This window comes from Motacilla alba, chromosome 1A, assembly GCF_015832195.1.
Source record: "Motacilla alba alba isolate MOTALB_02 chromosome 1A, Motacilla_alba_V1.0_pri, whole genome shotgun sequence".
NCBI classification, from domain to species: domain Eukaryota; kingdom Metazoa; phylum Chordata; class Aves; order Passeriformes; family Motacillidae; genus Motacilla; species Motacilla alba.
The window spans coordinates 13,531,353-13,548,977 of record NC_052031.1 but is presented as its reverse complement, the minus strand read 5'-3'; positions in this window follow the sequence as shown (position 1 = coordinate 13,548,977).

Sequence of the window (17,625 nt, the reverse complement as noted above, 5' to 3'; positions counted from 1 at the left end):
AGGACCTGCAGGTGCTACCACAAGGAAAATAGGTTAATAAGATCATTCCTATGTGTTTCCCAAGTCTTCTAATATATTCAGAAAAGTTTATTACTCCTTTCTCAATACCAACAAGCATTCTCTGACATATTAAAGAATTGTCGGCCCGTGTCTGAGAATCTATAGACAAAATGCACGAGATCATCCTTCTGATGATTCAGGGGCTGGAAAGAGGGAAATGCTAGTTCTGCTTCAGAGATAAAACTGATCCACCCTGGCAAGTAGAGACCATCAGTAGAGACCACTGAAGATGGCTTTCTCAGTCACCTTCTGTTATGATCTACCCTTAACATGGTTTCCAAGTGTAAGCTGGCAAAGGGCTCGCAGTCATGACCCCTTTCTCTTTCCATTGGTCAAGTGCTCCTTTTACATACAGAGTTACAGTGTAAAATATAAAAAGAAAATAATAATATGCCTTGAGTTTGTTTTTTTTTGTCCCTCTGGTTGGTTTAACAATTAAAACCCCTTCTATTATAAATGACCTAATATATCCATTGAGTGGTATCATTAAAATATTATCTTAATCTCTATTACATTGTATTAGTACATTCCCATAGAAATTTTGTTTAATGTAACCTAAAGGAGGTTTGTTTTGTGGCAAAAAAATATGATTAAACTCTAATAAGTTTGTAATGTCTTCCTACTCTCAGGCTCCCTAGGAGGGGAAATCAGGATAGCACATCTTGGCAGATGGGAGCATAAATCTGGCTAGGAAGAGAATGCAAGTGAGATGCATCTTGAGTCAATCTCCTCCAAAGATGCTCGTTGAAAATCTTAAGGTACAAAGCTGAGATGTTCCCAGTCTATAGAAAAAGCTAATAAAATAGAGCAGCAATAACTGCTCTCACTCTTCTTCAGTTTTATCCCTCCCAGGGGCACAGACAATCAGGCAGATAAGTTGTAATTTTACACCCCTTTGCACCAGCTGCACTTAACTAACCTGATTTTTACCTGCCTCTAATAGCACCACAGAGAACTAAAACCAAAGAACTATTAAAAGCCTAATGTATTTTTCATATGTAGGTTGTTTGCATTTTTCATGCTTATTTTGAGGCCTTGCATGAAGCAAAAAGTGGGGGTGATAGCTCATTACCATGCAAAATTTAAAAATATAAAAGTATGAAGAAGGGATTTTTTTTGAAAATACAGAATTTTATTCACAACGCAATTTCAGCGAGAAGGTTCTTTGAAGAATTTTGAAAACAGTCCAAAATGAATTATATAGATTTCCAAAATAATGACAAAAATGGTCTTCCAAGAAAACAAATTACCAGTTTATAACACTTTAATAGGCCATCACCTTTAGGTTGATACTCCCCCTTTTCCCTTCACACATTTTTTTTTTTAATAAAAAGCTGCTTATTTTTGAAATTCATCTCTAAATCCTTTTGTCGATTAGTTGGCAATAGAAGAAAGGTGGAGAAGCATCTTATCTAGACAGACAAAGAGAATTTTAGGCAGAGAGGGGTTTTTTGACCAAATCTGTTCGTATCTAAAAAAATTAATGTGCTCTACAGGCTGATTTTAAAATAAGAATGCATATGGCTATAGAAAATCAACCTTAAGCATAGGATTGGGAGGTAACTGTGAAATATGTTTTCTCTTTTTACCTTAATTCCACCATTAGACAATTGACTCAGGGGTGCTGTAAAGCTTTGCAGCAGTGTAGACGAAACAGGATGCGATCACCCACAGATCAACTGTCTGAGTGGCAGCGTTCAGCTTCTGCAGAGATGGTCAAGAGCAAACACAATATGAAATAGGGATCTGCGCTGGAGGAATAATTATGTACTGCTGTCCCTATTCACAATTATCTCAGAAGGCCTTTAAGGGGTGAAAGACCTGCCTGTGTGTTTGTGCAGAGGAGGAGGGAACAGCTGGGACGGGACACAGGCTGAAGTGTGAGCTGCCCACAGGGCTGATGAGGGCCATGGAAGAGCGAGGGTGGGGAGCCATGCTGGGTGGGACCCTCTCTTGCAGCAAAGCTGCTGCCTCACAAGGAGCAGGAAAGGCCAAGGCTACAGAGGTGGAGGGAGAAAATGAGCTCTTCTGTCAGCTCATGCTGCTTGAATGCTGGCCTGCGGGGTAGCAGAGTATGCTCTTTACGTGCCTGCCTGCCTTGCCTGTGCCTGCTGTCACACTGGGTTTTCCATGAATTATTTTAGGAGCCTTTGATCACTGTTATTGCTGTGAAATTTTGTACCCTATTAAGCTCCTGGTAAAATGCCTGTTTTCCTCAGTGCAACTGGATCTGGCCACTAAAAACTGTTTAGAAGTCACAGCTTTCATATCAAAGATTCACACATGTGAAACTGGAATGGATTATGGGAATACCTGGGGTATTTTTTACTCATTGTTATGAATGACTTTAAAATCTCATTCCTCATCATCCATACAGAAAATCTGGGTACCTGAGTTTGGTTAACTTCCAGATTATAGCCATAATGCAGTACTCCTTTATGTGCCTAATTCTGCATGTAGACCATAAAATCCAGAATACAAGTAATCCTTCACCTTTCTATCACCCATCACTTTCCTGCTGTCTGAAGATACTGGGATGTATGTAGGAGACCTCTGGCATTCATCATTCACATATGTAGTTGTTCAAACTGATTAGCACTGGCAAAAGTAATCCCTGGGTCCTCCTGGCTGCTCTACAAAAAGAGCACAACTGACTTCAGGCTACTGTGTAGAAGAAGTACAGAAAACATTCATGATTTCCAATAGGAAGTAGGTAATATTAAGTGTGTAATTTCACAGCAGCTTGTTTTATCTGAGCATTCACTGGGCCAGTGCATCCATACTAGGAGCACATAAATAAGGTGTCCTGTGCAGGCAAGGATGAGGAGCAGAATCCTGAATCCTCTCAGGTACCTGCTAGCTGGTTAGCTGGGAACATGGAGTATGTTCTGAGAGCAACCACCTTCACTGTATTTTTCAGTGTACAAAATTAGCCTGTAGCTATGAAATTAGTGCAGTGTTAGAGATAACACTAAGTTTGGCTGTGGGGCACAGTGGAAGCTGGATAGTGGGCTGGTACAGTGGTTTGCCTGATTCTGTTCCTTCTGTTAGACACTTGTCAATGTTGCTGATGAATAGTAAGGAGGAAAGAAATCTGAAAAAGCCCTAAACCAAGTGATAAAATACAGTATTAGATTCATATTTCTGCTGCCAGTTTGTCAGACAATCCATTGAGTTACTAAACAAGGTTTAAAAAGGAGAGAATTCTAAATATAATTTTTAGTATCCAGATAACTCTGAATGTAATAAAGCTTTTCACCAAAATGAGACATTATATGCAGTCTGTTTTGTTACATTTACTTCCCCAGAAAGGCACCCAAACCCTGTGCTATTTGTGCTGCTCTGTTTCTGTGGAAACTGTGTGTTCAAGTGGAATAGAAAAAGCAGGGGAAAGAGAATGAGGGGTGAAGTGGTTTTGGCTGAAGTCCCGTTGGCCAGTCACATTTTGAGCTGGGGTAAGTCAGACAAGCAAGCCCTCAATACTGAAGTCCAGAGTTTTCTTTCTTCTTCTTAGGTTGTGGTGAGGGAGGAGCCTGGTTCAACAGACACCATTCAGAAAGTGGTTGCTTAAGCAATTTATCTGGGTTTTCCCCTGTTATTTACTCATATCAAAGAAGTCATATTTACAGATATTTTATGCAACAATAACTTTAGTCAATTGGGAATGTTAGAGAATAACTACCTAAAGCAGTAGAGTGAGATTTGCTCTGAAAGGAGCCTTCCATTGATGGACAAGTTTCACAGCCACTGCTCTTTTGAAAAGCACCATTGTATCCTTGAAAGGACAGTCTCCTCTTCCACGACTGAAAAAATACCTTTTCATCTTTCTAGTCCTTCCAACACATGCATGTTTTTGATGAATTGCAATGAAAGACAAACAGCCTTGACTAATAAACTCAGCTCCTTATTTTCATATTTCCTGATGATTGGTTCACTGCCAGTCATACTGCTTTTTCCAAGAATAAAACCCTTTCTTTGAAATAATATCTAAATGAACATCCTAATATATTGTTATTTTTTTCTGTTGTTGACCAGTATTTGCCTGCTGCCTATGGGTGTGGGTCCAGGTAAAAATTCTACACTGATACAGTTGGGATTGATGGCTTTATTCTGTAGAAATAGAAGCAAGGGTGGATCTATTTCTACCACATACACACAAAAAAATGACCAGACTATCACTGCAGTCTGGTGCTCCAGTTTGGAAAGTCTGGGCATTTTCCTGTCTAGCCTCAGTAAATGATGCTACAGAAAATCAAATGGAAATGTGCAGCACATAACCTTATGTCCAAAGTAATTCTGAAACTCCTGCTGGAACAGGTAAAACAGTTTGGAAGAATGCAGATTCTGGAGGAAAAATTAACTAAGAAACTGACATTAGCTTTTCAAATTCAGGTATAAGTGTGTGCAGACTCAAAACATTCCAAATATTACAGAGAGAAGGTGAAAGGAAGGGCCAAACAGGGAGAGTACCTGTACATTTTCAGGCTTCTGCATGAAGCAGTGAACACCTACTTCTTGCTCTGCTGCTGCTTCAGCTTCTTAATAGACTTTTAAGTCTATTCCAGTCTCCCTCTAATCTCTATGCATGGGAGTTAGCAGTCAAACATGAAGAGAGTTGACTGGAACAATTCAAGGAACCCTGCAGCCCTTTCCTTTTGTATGCTTGTAGTGTGTTACACTGTGCATGAAAGCAACAGAAAGAGAAAAAAGCAGAAAAGCAGGGAGTTGTTACCAGGCACTGGAGCTGCCTTCATTCTTTTGTTTTCTTATGAAAACATTCTTAATGTTTTCATAAACTACAGCTGAGCTGCAGGTCAACCTAACTTTTCAGTTTTATTTTATTTGTAAGCCATTCTGCATTTTGGAAGTATTTATTGTTTACAGTTGGCAGGTCTGATTGCACTTCTCTTTAGATTATTCAGGCTTTGAGTTTGACAGCTTAAGAAATACCTGTTTGTTGAACTGCTTACTGCTGTTCACCAATTTGTAATGAATAGGAAGTTCAGACCATACAAAGACATTATGGATACAGTCAGAACATGCCAGAAACACAATACATTGAAGCAACACTCCATTAACCCGAGTTAGGTAGTGCAGAAAATCACATTTATATCAGTATATGCTTTAGGAGACAAATTAGCCTTTTATTCACTGTAATCCATAAAATTCTCCAGGCACAGAAGAGAAGGCATTAACCAGCAGCTATTTGGCTCTACATGCCTCCTTACAATAGGGTCTGGAACTGCCTTGTACAAACTGAGAAAGTGTGAAAAACTCATTCCAGTGCAGTCTGGAGGTCCCATTTGAAAATCATGATAGCCAAGCTAGGTAAACAGCCTCCACAGAGACACTGTGCTCCCTGCTGCACTCTAACACCACACAGCAGCCCTGTGTGGGCAGCTCCTGTACAGAGACCTTCCTGTGGACAACACACTCCTCTGCAGACAGAGTGTTCTTTCATAGGTCCATTAAGCTTTCATGCCACTGTTAGTCACTGCAGGTCTTCAAATAATAATTCCACTCATTTTCCTGGTGTTACTTTTCCCATTACAGAAATAGAGTTGAGGATAGAGTGGCAATTACAATGTGAATAATCATGTACAAATACATTGCATTTCCAATGCTTTCTCTCTGACAACCATAAAGTCTAATAAACCACCAAAGCTCCTTAACACATTTTGAAGCATCCCTCTACAGAGCTGTTCAATCACATACTTCCTTAGATACATTCAGAAGAGATCCCTTAAAAAAACCTTCCTAAGTGTGTATTTTTATAAAATGCATTTATGTAGTGTGTGAACAGCATCGGCATCCTCTAGCAGCACACAGTATTTGCCATTGAAGTGATACTGAGAAAAAAAATGTCCTACAACACACTGCAGACAGATTTTCAGAAGCATTTAGCCCCAGGTATTTAGGTCAGCTCCAGGTAGCTCAAGGTAACCAGCTCACAGTGTTTAACCCAAGTTTAACCCAAGTTAAAAGAATTCAGTGTCAGGATTTTTCATAACTTTTTTAAAAACTGCAAAAATTACAAGGGCAAGTAGCTTGAATCCCCCCATGGTCAATGACAGCATGTTGATAAAGGCATGCTCAGTTTTTCTCACCAAAAATAAGACAGTGCTGAACTATGAAACCACTACTGTGTTTCATGAGTAGTAAAACCAATGTAGGTTGTTTTTTAATAAATTTGTATTCTGTGTTTATTACAACTTCCCACCATGATGCCATCAAAATATTCTTCCAGCCTTTCTCTTTGCTTCCTGTACTTCCTTCCAATACCCTCAGCTCCCTTCTAGATCTCAGATGCCTTCCCCCCACCTTGTAATTCTGGTTATTTGTACATCATTTTGGTTATTTGTACATCATTTGTACACCCTCTGCTTGCCTTTTTCCAGCTTGTTGCCGGGACCACAGTAGGAGAATGGGTTGACTCATTCAAATCCTGCCAAACAGAGTGGAAGGCTTCTCAGTTCTCCTTCATTCGCTGTCAAGAGACACATTAGTAGTGGCTATCCCTAGTGTCCTCACAGTAACTTTGAGACTTAATAACTGGCAGACAAACCCAGCTTCATTTGAAATCAGGCAATTAATTAAAAATAAATCAGAGGGAGACCAACCCTTCATACAAATCTTGTTTTAGTGGAAAATATGCTAAGAAAATACCAATAGAAATCCCACTAAAAATTAAAACAGGAGTAAAAAAACAATTAAGACAGCTGTAGGGATGTTTCATGTAGATGTTTTAATTAACTTAGAGTATGGGATTGCTTGCACTTAGTAGAAACAAATAATTTTCCACTTCAGAAAAAGAAATTAAGAAAGAGGTTAAATGAGTTATGAGATGAATAAGTTATTTAGTATGAAAACTCTAAAAAACTTAACTAAAAATTTCTGGCATTTCAAATGTTCTGGTGCTAATGTTTCTTGACATTTTAAAATTACTGTCTTGCAAGCTGTAGTACTTTTTCAAAGAAGAGCAATTTGACATATATCTCTATTTAGGTTCCACATTTTGGGCCCTACAAAAGGATGATTTTCCAATTTAATTAAATACTACTTGATTAAAAAACTGTTTCTGTGGTTAACTGAGTGTTTGCTCTTCATTAATAGGTGTCTTTGTTGTATTGCTTAGGAAACAAATGTAAATGCAGCATGACAACAAACATGATACTTTTTAGATAGCTTTTTTGCAAAGTTTTTGAACACTGCAAACAGAAGTTGGGAGTTAGGGTACCATGACCTCATTAATTAAATTAAACCTTCCTTAAAATATGAGTGTAGTAAAAATAGAGATGTTTAAATCTAAGTGCTTAAATATATGGGGTGAAATGTTGCTATATACAATGAGGGATGATTATCCAGAGGTCAACCCCAGAAACCTCCACAAAGTAACTCTTAAGAAACAGGAAATTAATGGTACACTATTTTAAGGAAAATGGGGAAAGAATCTAAAGTGTTTATGCTCTTTTACTGTCTGCTGGAGAAGCATGATTAAGCAGTCATTAAATTTAGAAAAGAAAAAAATGTTTTTATACACACAGTATTCAACACATTATTAATCTAAAACAGTCTAAACTTTCTCAAGTCCAGTCTAAACTGCAGAGTGTTGTGCTGCTCAGTATAACCAAACCCCAGCTCCTTAGTTCCTCCAGATCAGAGACCATACCAGAGCACAGCACTGCTGCTTGCTGGCCTCATGCCCAATTCTTATTCCACCCATGAAACCAGGTGGTGGAGAAGGTTAAGCTTGGCTGGATTTCATTTCAGTGTAAGGCTGAGAAATAGCTGGGGATTCCAGGTCATGAATTTCGACTCAGTGGTCTACTGGCCACTGAGACTGTAATGTATTGCCAAATGGCAGAGTGTAATTCAAGGTCCAAGATCACAGATACAGTTCTCAGCTTTGTACATCTTTGTAGAGCAACTACAGATTTTCCCAACAAATTTAAGCTAATTTTAACTAGTTGACTTGCATTTATCCAGCAGTGTAGCCTGCTAATTTTCTAGGTTACTAGTTCATTAATTCACTAATTTAGCACAGAGTAACCACAGATCCCCATTAACAGGCTGCTGCTATAGTACCCATACTAGCTCATTTAGAGCTAACATAGACCTGCTTATGCAAGTTGCATCTGGATCTTTGTCTGCAATGGGCTTTTAAAAAAATTCAGGAAGGCATGTTTGTTCCTGACAACAAAACCCTAAAATTACTGTGGTGAAACTGAAGCATTTCTTCTCAGAGAGGTGAAAAGTTAAGAGTTACACAAGGCCAGTGATGTCCAAAAATAGGGCAGGAGAGGAAGCATGGCTTATACTTGTATGCCTTGCAATCTCTTCCTGAAAAAGTCATATTAGGAAATGTTCTTGAAGTCCCCTGAGTCTAGTCTTACCTGCCTAGCAAAGTGGATAAACTAAAGTCATTTGGTATCCATCCCACCTATTTAGTGGAGTGAACCTCAATTGCAGCACTATTCTGTGGCCTTGCACACTTCAAGACAACTTCTATTTTTGTCTGTCTGCTTACCCATTTTCCATGAGGGGCCATACAGCAGTTTAAGTCCCTGTTTTCACATTACTTTCTCCATTTCTGTACAGCTATTTCATTTAAGCAATGCAAAAAGGGACTTCTGGGACAGCTGTGCCTGGGCATGCTGTGAGCTAGCTGGAGACTTGCACAACCTTCTAGTGGTCCTCAGGGTGAGCACAGGAAAAAAGATAATTCAGGGTGGCAAACTCTTACAGATAAACACTTTCCGTAAGTCTGATAATAAAAGAATGAAGCAGGAAAAGAAAATAAAGTACACCTGCATGTCCATTCACACTGGACAGCTTCTGAGGCAGAACAGTTTGTATCAGATTTTAGACTGGGCAAAAAGGGCTGTACTGTAAGAATTCCTGCAGCAGAGGCAGTGAAGTGGTTACTGGGATGTGGAGCAGGTCGCAAAAACAACCAAATGAACAGAGACCATGACATTACCAAAGGACAAAATGACTCACACAGAAACAGAACTGATAACAGCTACTGCATAAGATGGATAGAATTACAGTATCACCACAATATAACCTGTGCAGGTATTAATTAGTATGGGGGATAGCAGATGGTGTAGTATGACTGTTCCTTTGGTTAAGGGCAGGAGTTGTAACTTCTGTCTCCTTTTTCCCCTAGGGACCCTTATTCTGTTGGGTATGTGCACATAGAACCCAATATAAATTCAATTGGTGAAAATTTACCTATGCAATTAAGGATTTTCTCTAGGCATGGTTTAACTGGTAACTATTAAACTTGCTGAAAGCTGGGATTAGATGCTTTGTGAGAACCAAGTGCCTGCCTTTTTATCTACACCTGAATTTTGTGAGTGTCACACAAATGCTAGCATTAAAGCACTGTTCCAGGGAGGGCCCATGCTAAGTCCCACTTGTGTTAAATGAAGAAATAATTTTGTATTTGCTGTGTCTGGTCTCTTGTCTCTTTTAGTTTACAGGATGCCTTCCAGCCAAAAAGATAAGAATCAGATTTATTTTTAGCTAGCCTTAGCATTATAATTCAGGATCCTTTTAATGTTCAACTGTGTATTTTCCCTGTTCTTGCTTGATGAATCTTACAAATGACTGAAATATGAGGAAAATCACAGTGGTCAGTGAAATTGTTGGAGAGAACTCCCTGTATGTATCCTACAGATTACTGTCTCTCTCCATTCAATGGCTGCCTAATTGCCTGCTAGACTAAAATGGTCTTCTACCAGATACTGGGAAAAGTTATTTCCTCTTCCAGTCTGAGATCTCCAGCTGATTAATATATTCTTATGGCACTGCTGTTTGAAACCTTAACTGGTAAACATCCCTTTTATCTGACAGCTCCTGTCCCTCAGCAAGGGCCTCCCTAACCATCACAGTTCCTGTGTAAGAATGCATTAATATGAAATACTATAGGCTCTGTACACTGGCAGCATGGGATGCAACTGTTTCTGAGCAGAAAAAAGAGATGAAATGAAAGCACAGTAAGCACATAAAATATTAATTTAAGGCTCAGCATGATACAAAGTGTTATAGGGTGACACCTTTTTTTCTTTTTTCTCTCTGTGGGCCAAATCAGATATGCATTTGGTGAAAAGGACCCTTATCCAACAACAATTAAAAAACCCCAACAAAACAATACCCACAAAGATTCAAGGATAACTTGCTGCAAACAAACCTTGGACATAGGCCTAATGTACATCTCAAGGTCTCAAAAGGGAGATCAGAAGTAGTTGCCAATAGTTTAGAGAACAACTGGAAAGTTAGAATACATATTACAAAATCAAGAACAGTTTCTTGAGTTGCTCTTTCCCCTCGTGTCCAATAAGCTGTAGCACCCACATTTTTACCAGGTTGTATGTGATATACAGAGGACCTGTACTTCCCATAATCAGGTTCTTCAGCTGGCTAGGCAAGTCCAGATTTTGAAGAATAACAGTCAATCATTAACTCCTGAAATGAAAGACTATTTGTAATTCTTTTATATGAGGACCAGGCTAATGCTAGAGAAAAAGATACTAGTATGCTGGCAATGCAGACTTCCATAGCAATTGAGATTGATTTCACTGCAAATAAGATTTCTGCACACTTTTTTATTTGCAGGTAAATTCCCAGTACTATTTCATACAGTACTTCAGTCTGTAACAGAATTCTTCATCTTGAACTATGTATTATTTTTGGGAAAACAAAGGACAAGGAGCCTGATTCAAAAATTTGATCAGGGCAGGCAAAGATCATAGTCTCTTAGAATTGTTTAGGTTGGAAAAGACCTTTTAGATCATCAAGTCCAACCATTGTTGTTATAACCACAACAGTCTTAGATAAATTGCTGGGTACAAAAAGCCATCAACATCATCATATTTCCTCATGGATTTCAACTACAGTTCAAAGGAAGAGACAGAAAAGGCCCTCTGTTCTCCTGGGTTTTCAGTGATAAGAGGCATGCTGTGGGTGTATTGACTTCACAGTACCATTTCTTGCTTCAGTTCCCATATAAATGGTCCAGTGCGTTGTTCCACTGAATGCAAATAGTGCCAAGCACGTTGGTAAATGTGTTGATTTGGATGTATCCTACCATCAACTAATCAGACACACATTCTATCACCATGTTGCAATTGCTTCTTGCCATTCTGCTTTTCCTGCAGCTTTCTGCAATTTTGTGCTTACTTTAAGAATAATGCATGAGTTAAGACAGAGGAGGAGGTTTTAGGAAACAGACTTATATACCTATTGCAACTAATGTTTGAAGAAAATAAACCCCCTTATTTTTACAACAAGGTAAAGTCAGCAATCTGAAGAAAGAAGAAATCATTGTCCTACACTGGATTTCTTCCTCACTAGGAACTGAAATTGCCATAATCCTTTAGTTTTGGGGTTTATCTGTACCAGGGCAGCCCAGCTAAAAAGGCACTGAGTATTCTGGAAAAAGGGTAAAAATCTTCATGGCTTAGAAGTTACTGTAAATAATACAGACTTATTATGTGAATATAATTCAACAGTGTAGTGATTTTAAAGGCCTGACATGACTAAACAGTGCAATGAACACATACTCTTTGGTGACAATATTTACATTCTTAATGTTTATTATAATAGTTTGCAGCTCTGAAGGCAAAAGCATGTGAATATTTCCTACCACAGTCATTTGTGTTACTACAATGAATGGCAAAGTGGGCGTAAAACATGATTAAATCAAACCCAAAAAATCAAGCCCACGGAATTAATTTCTGAGAAACAATGCACAAGGCCAAATTGCAGTAGATTAATTCTCTGTGATTTGAATGAACATAGCTGACTGTTTATAATATTTTCACTGTGATTTGATGCTATGCATCTTGCAGTAGGAGCACAGGGAATTTCCCATGCCTAGAGGTGGATAATCAGTCTTTCTCCAGTTCTTTGAACATAACAAGGTTCATTCATGAGTGTTCTTTGTGAAGGCTAACAAGGTAGGGAAACAAGTTAAGCTATTTCTGCTTTTATTTTAACAATTAGCTGTAAGACTTTCTGGTTTTGAAAAAAATCCTGTAGCTGTTTTACATGGTATAGATATGTTATAGACCAATCCTATAGAGTGAAACTGAATGGCTACTTCATACCAGTTATGAACCAGGCTGGTAATGCCTATGACTATGAAGCTGGCTGACATTTCACTTTGTAAGATCCAGTTACTGTTAACTTTGTAAAACTTTAATCATATGGAAGGAAATATCCCATGCTGAGTAATGAAATAATTAATACTTTTAAAAGAATGCTGTTTTGATAATAAGAAAAGAATCCTCAGCCACTTCTGGGAGATGCCCCTCTACCCCAGGAGTTCCTTGGATTCTGTGTGTAGTCAAAACTAATTAAGCAAAAAGAGGCAATGTTCTGTGCATTAATGGCAAACAATAGTATACTGATAACTGTAGCTGCTAATGCACATTGCCAGTGTAACTGAGCCATCCTTTACCAAATGGTTGCTTCCTATGAAACAGGACAAATCTGCTGTCAAGATGAAGCTCTGGAACTGTACCCAGACAAACTCGTCTGGCCAGTGTTTCTTTATGGGCCATTCCCCCCACAGGAGCTGATTTCAGAATGCATTGTAACCTGAAAGTTTGCAAAGGAGCACTGGTGCTCACGGAGCAGCAGTGGGGTAGTGGCTGGTAATTTCCCAGAAGGGCGTTGGCGAGGGCGTTGCGGCGATGTCACACTGCAGGATGTGTGAAGAAAGAACGTTTGGGGTACTACTGACATAACATGGCATCATCCTACTAGTCAGCTGGTGTCTGATTTTTCTGAAGGCTGTGAAAACATCTTGGATAAAGTAAAAGTACAGGGGAGGTTACAGGGAAGAAAGAAGCTTTATTCTCCCAGAGAAAATGAGTCCATTGCTTCCTCTTACATTACACTTAAGCTTATGGCTTGTCCCTTATTGTTTTCATTGTGACTATTGTTTGTGTAGTCCAAGTCAAGAGAAAGGGAAACAGGGTAAGCCCCGCATCTGATTTCTAATGGATTCTCATCTCATTGGTTGGCAATCCCTACCTTTGAGTAGGAGGCTGAGATTTCATAGAAAAAGGCCTTAATATCAAAGATGTGCCTTTGAAAACCTTAGGAAAATCTGCTTAAATGTGGGCAAATGATGAGACTTCGTAAAACAGCATTTTGCACATGTTGGAGACATGTGAGTATTTAATAATTAAGTTTGAAAATATTCCATGCTTACTTAGCAGATGAATCTCTCACATGCACGACCAGACTGCAAAGCTGCCAATCAGAAAGAAGTTGTAGGACTGAATCAAAAACACCATTGCATCACTGCTGAGAAACTTCTGCTATAATTGCTTGTGTCTATGTTGAACAGAAAACTGAGAGCAGTTGCTAATCTCTCAGTGATCCTTTCTTCCTTTGCTGACCTCTAATCAGCATGAAGGAAGAAACTATCCAATTTAAACAGAATTAAAAAAAATACAATATATTTGAAAAAGGAGATGATGGAGGTCAAGATGAGAAGGGCAAGCTGGGTAAAGAGCTGGGAACCAGGAGTGGAGTCTAATGAGGAAATTTAAGACAAGGACCCAGGAAACTGGAGGGAGTTTAATTGAAGGGGTGTTTGGGAGCCTGCTGGAAGTAATGGGGGAAGCTAGAGTGAGTCATTCTGAAAACCTGCGTGCTTCAACACTGGAAGAAATATTTTCATAAAATATTGCCAGAGTCTGTTTTAATTCTATTTCAGATCTGAGTTAAGTCATGCCAGTTCATGCCCTATTTTAAACAACATTCAATACATATCTGGGTTGATGCAGCTATTTCTGGGCACAGGTTAGTCTTTAATTTCATGTCAAATTGGTGTTAAACCGGTCTGCTTTGTCCTTTATGTCTTTCTTCTTTTATTAGTAATCCAAATTAACTTGATAAACAAGAGTTCTCTACCAATGTAAACTCTGTGTAGCTGGCATGCACTGTACCATTTTATAGATGAAGAAAATTAGTCAAGTGAGTCATGTAATTTGCTTTAGGAAGGGCACAATGAATCAGTGAATGAGCCAGGAATCTAAACTGAGGAATTTCTGACCTCCCTTTTTTTTGGAAATCCCAATTCATGCTTCCTGCTATTTTTTTCATTACACTACCAAGATAATAGACTACTTTTCTTGTTTAACTTGTGCAATGCACCTATTAATGTTAACTGGTTATACTTAGGTACTGATGAGCCAATAGTCTTGACCTTACAAGAAACTCAGCTACTTAGTTACTGTTGCTTAATCCTTCCTATCTGTAAGTTTGTTGTTGTCTGTGTTGCTCAAAACCAAGTTGAGAATTTTCCTCTTTGCTTTGTTTACATACTAGAGAAGGACAAAAACCACTTTGGTAGACAGAAAATTCTTCAAGTGAGCAAGAGAAGGACAGACTCATTGTTTGTATGCCTGCTTGGGTGTGTCATACTTAAAGAAATTCAGAGTGGGGGTGGGAACTGAAGGAACCAGAGACAACAATGAAAGGCGAGAGGATGAGAAGGCTGGACTTGCATATTAATGAGAGCTCGCCTGTAATTGGGAATTTCCTTTCACTGCATTTTTCTTTTTCCTTTTTCCACCACTTATCATTTTGTTGGGTTTTTTCCTTCCTCTGCCTTATGTGTTATTTCATGTTTGTTCCTTTCTGTGCAAGAGCAGGGTGAAGTTGGCTCATATCCTGATTTCTGAGAAGTGCAGAAATAAGAATATGAGCCCATGCTACTACAGAGTGGGAAAAGCAGTGCTAAAAGGAAATGGTACAGAAATCAGGGCAAAATTTCCTAACGTCCCTCTGCCGAAGGAAGAATTTTCAGTTATTCCCAGATGGATGACAGTATAATGTTTACAGGACTGCTGCTAGGTAACTTCTTATTCAGTACTAAAGGAAAAGTTTGTCTTCATATGTAAGGGAATATTTCAAAGCTAGGTGAAAACGAAACAAATCAAACATCTGTGGGTATCAGATCCAAGCTATAGTCTAGACAGGCAAAAATACCATTCCATAATTTGATACTTGATTCTTCTTCTCTCCTGATGTTTGCACCTAAGATCACCTAAATCTGCTGTTGTCCCTCCCTTCTGCATAGGTCATAGCAACTGAACCTCACGGTGCCTTTCCCCTGAGTGAATGAGCTCTATGGTAATCCCTGCAACAAAACAGACACCTGTTCCCAACAAGTGTTCAGAGACAGGCAGATACATTCTGGCTCAGTCCCTCTTTGTGTTGTACACTGATTTTGCAAATGCTGCCTTTCGCTATTTAGTCTGTCTTCTCTCTTGGCTCATCATTTCCTTTTGAAAAAGATGTGTATTTAAATAAAGATGGAAAATTTCCCTGAAATTAGAGGATTCAAATAAACAGGGTAGACTCTTTATTAAGAAGCATATAAATAAAAATATTCTTGTAATTTAAAAAAAAATTCATTTACTATTTGTCTTCTCAGGGAGTTATTCTCTTGAGTGTGAGAAATAGAGTGGGGGCTTGTTGGTTTTTTCATTTTCTGAAATATGTTTAGCCTCTACTGACCTTAATTTACTCTCCAGACAGTTAATTGCACATGGTAATCCTCTATACATACATAGAGAGTCTCAGTGATTTTTTTGCACTTCTGCATGATCATCCTCTGAGTGTCGCTTGGCGGGGTTGGGGAGAAAGAAAACAACAAAACCCCAAAAAAATACAGTCCTGAAATATGTTTCCACTAAACTGAATGAAATTGTGTGCGTAGTGTACACCCACCTTGTCCTAACAATTCCTTTCTCTGCGTGCTGGCAGATTGTTCCTTTGCCCTGATTATGTTGCTGACATTATGCTTGTGAGGGAAATTCCTCCCTGACTCCAGATCTGGTGGATTTATAATCCTGTTGATGTAAGCAAAGCTCCCTGTACTTATCTAAGACACAATTGTCCAATCAGTTCTACATATAAAACTCCTGTTAAAGCAAATAGAATGCCACACAAGTTGCTGAAAAGATGACCAGGACCCTGGTATGGTTTCTGCTCTAGAACCATAGCTACAAGATAACTTTAAGGCAGCACTGCCCTGACGAAGAAAAAAAGCAAGTCTTACTGTTTCCTCCATCATCAGCTGCTCTTTTCTGTCATTCATGACACAGGAACAAGTATTCATGCACACACACAATTTAACCGGTGATGTTAAAATTAGCCTGGAAATAATGAGTAAATACATAATCTGCTTTCTTAACATTCAGCTATTATTAATTTTCATGCACCTCAAGTTTCTCAGCAGAAAGCCTTCAAAATTTCAATAAAGCTTTCTGTTAACTAACTTATCACACTGAACTAAAAGACTAACTACAGTAAGGGAGAAATGTAACCTACCAGTGTTGCATATTACTGGCAGCAGTTTATAGTAAAAAGGTTCATTTCCTGTGTACTTTTATGATGGAGGATGGGACACAGAAAATGGTTTGATTTAGAAATGCAGCTGGGCTGCCTCATGAGAGCTGCAGTTTAGAAACTTCATGGTCCTATTGTTTTCTGTTCACCAGGCTCTCTAGTCAGACAAAAAAGCATTATACAGTGTAGTGCCTCCTTTTGGGTTGTCTAGCTTTATGCTCCTGTGGCTCTACCCCTCCTAAGCTGAACTAACCAGACCTAGGGATTCAATTTTCTGTCTAAATGAAATCTCAGTGATCCAATTACTTAAGAGCAGCAATTACTGCTAGTTCCCTTCACTCTCATAATGCCTTGACTGTAGCTGCTTTTAGGATCTTCATCCTTATGGATTCTTTGTGTTGCCACTTAGGGAGGCAGTTCTGCAACAAAATTTAATGACTGCCCCTGTTACCTTTCAGTTACAATGCCTTGGAACTCCACTGCCACATGAAGATAATCCAGACAAGCCTCACTCATAGACTGGAGCGTTGGATATGACCCAGATCATAGCTGGCCCCAGGCACCAAGGTATAGATGGCACCAAATTTCAGTCATAACACTGTCAAGCACTGAGCCGTGCTGTGCACAGCTCAAGTAAGAAGTGACAGTGTTCACTGGGTCAGTACCATGCCAAATCAGAGCAGTGTCTGGTACCACAGGCAACAAGACGCCGTCGGCAGGAAAAAACCAATTGCCAAGAGTTGTCCGTCACGATAATCAAACAACTTAGTGAGAATCAGAATTAAAGAAATCTAATTTCCCTGGATTTGGCCACGAGGTTAATTGGTTCTGGCATCTCACCCCACAGAGGTTTCGGGACAAGCTAAAGCCGATCTCGCCCCAGCTGCTGCCGTGGAGAGAGCCTGACGCCTCCCTCCTCTGCCCCTTCGCACAGCTCCCAGCGCGGCACCGCAGCAGGGCGGATCGCTCCGCTACTGCCGGCACGACCCGAAACTTGGCACAATCAATTCCGCTTTGGCTCGACCGCCCGCAAAGCCCCACCTCGGCGGCGGCCGCGGGGCCGCTCCCGCCTCAGGTGCGCCCGCCCGCCGCCACCTGCCGCGCCCCGCCCCGCCCGCGCCTTTCCGGCCGCGGCCCCGCCGCTCGCCCGCGCCTGCGCAGCGGCGGCGGCGGCGCGGGGCGGCGGTG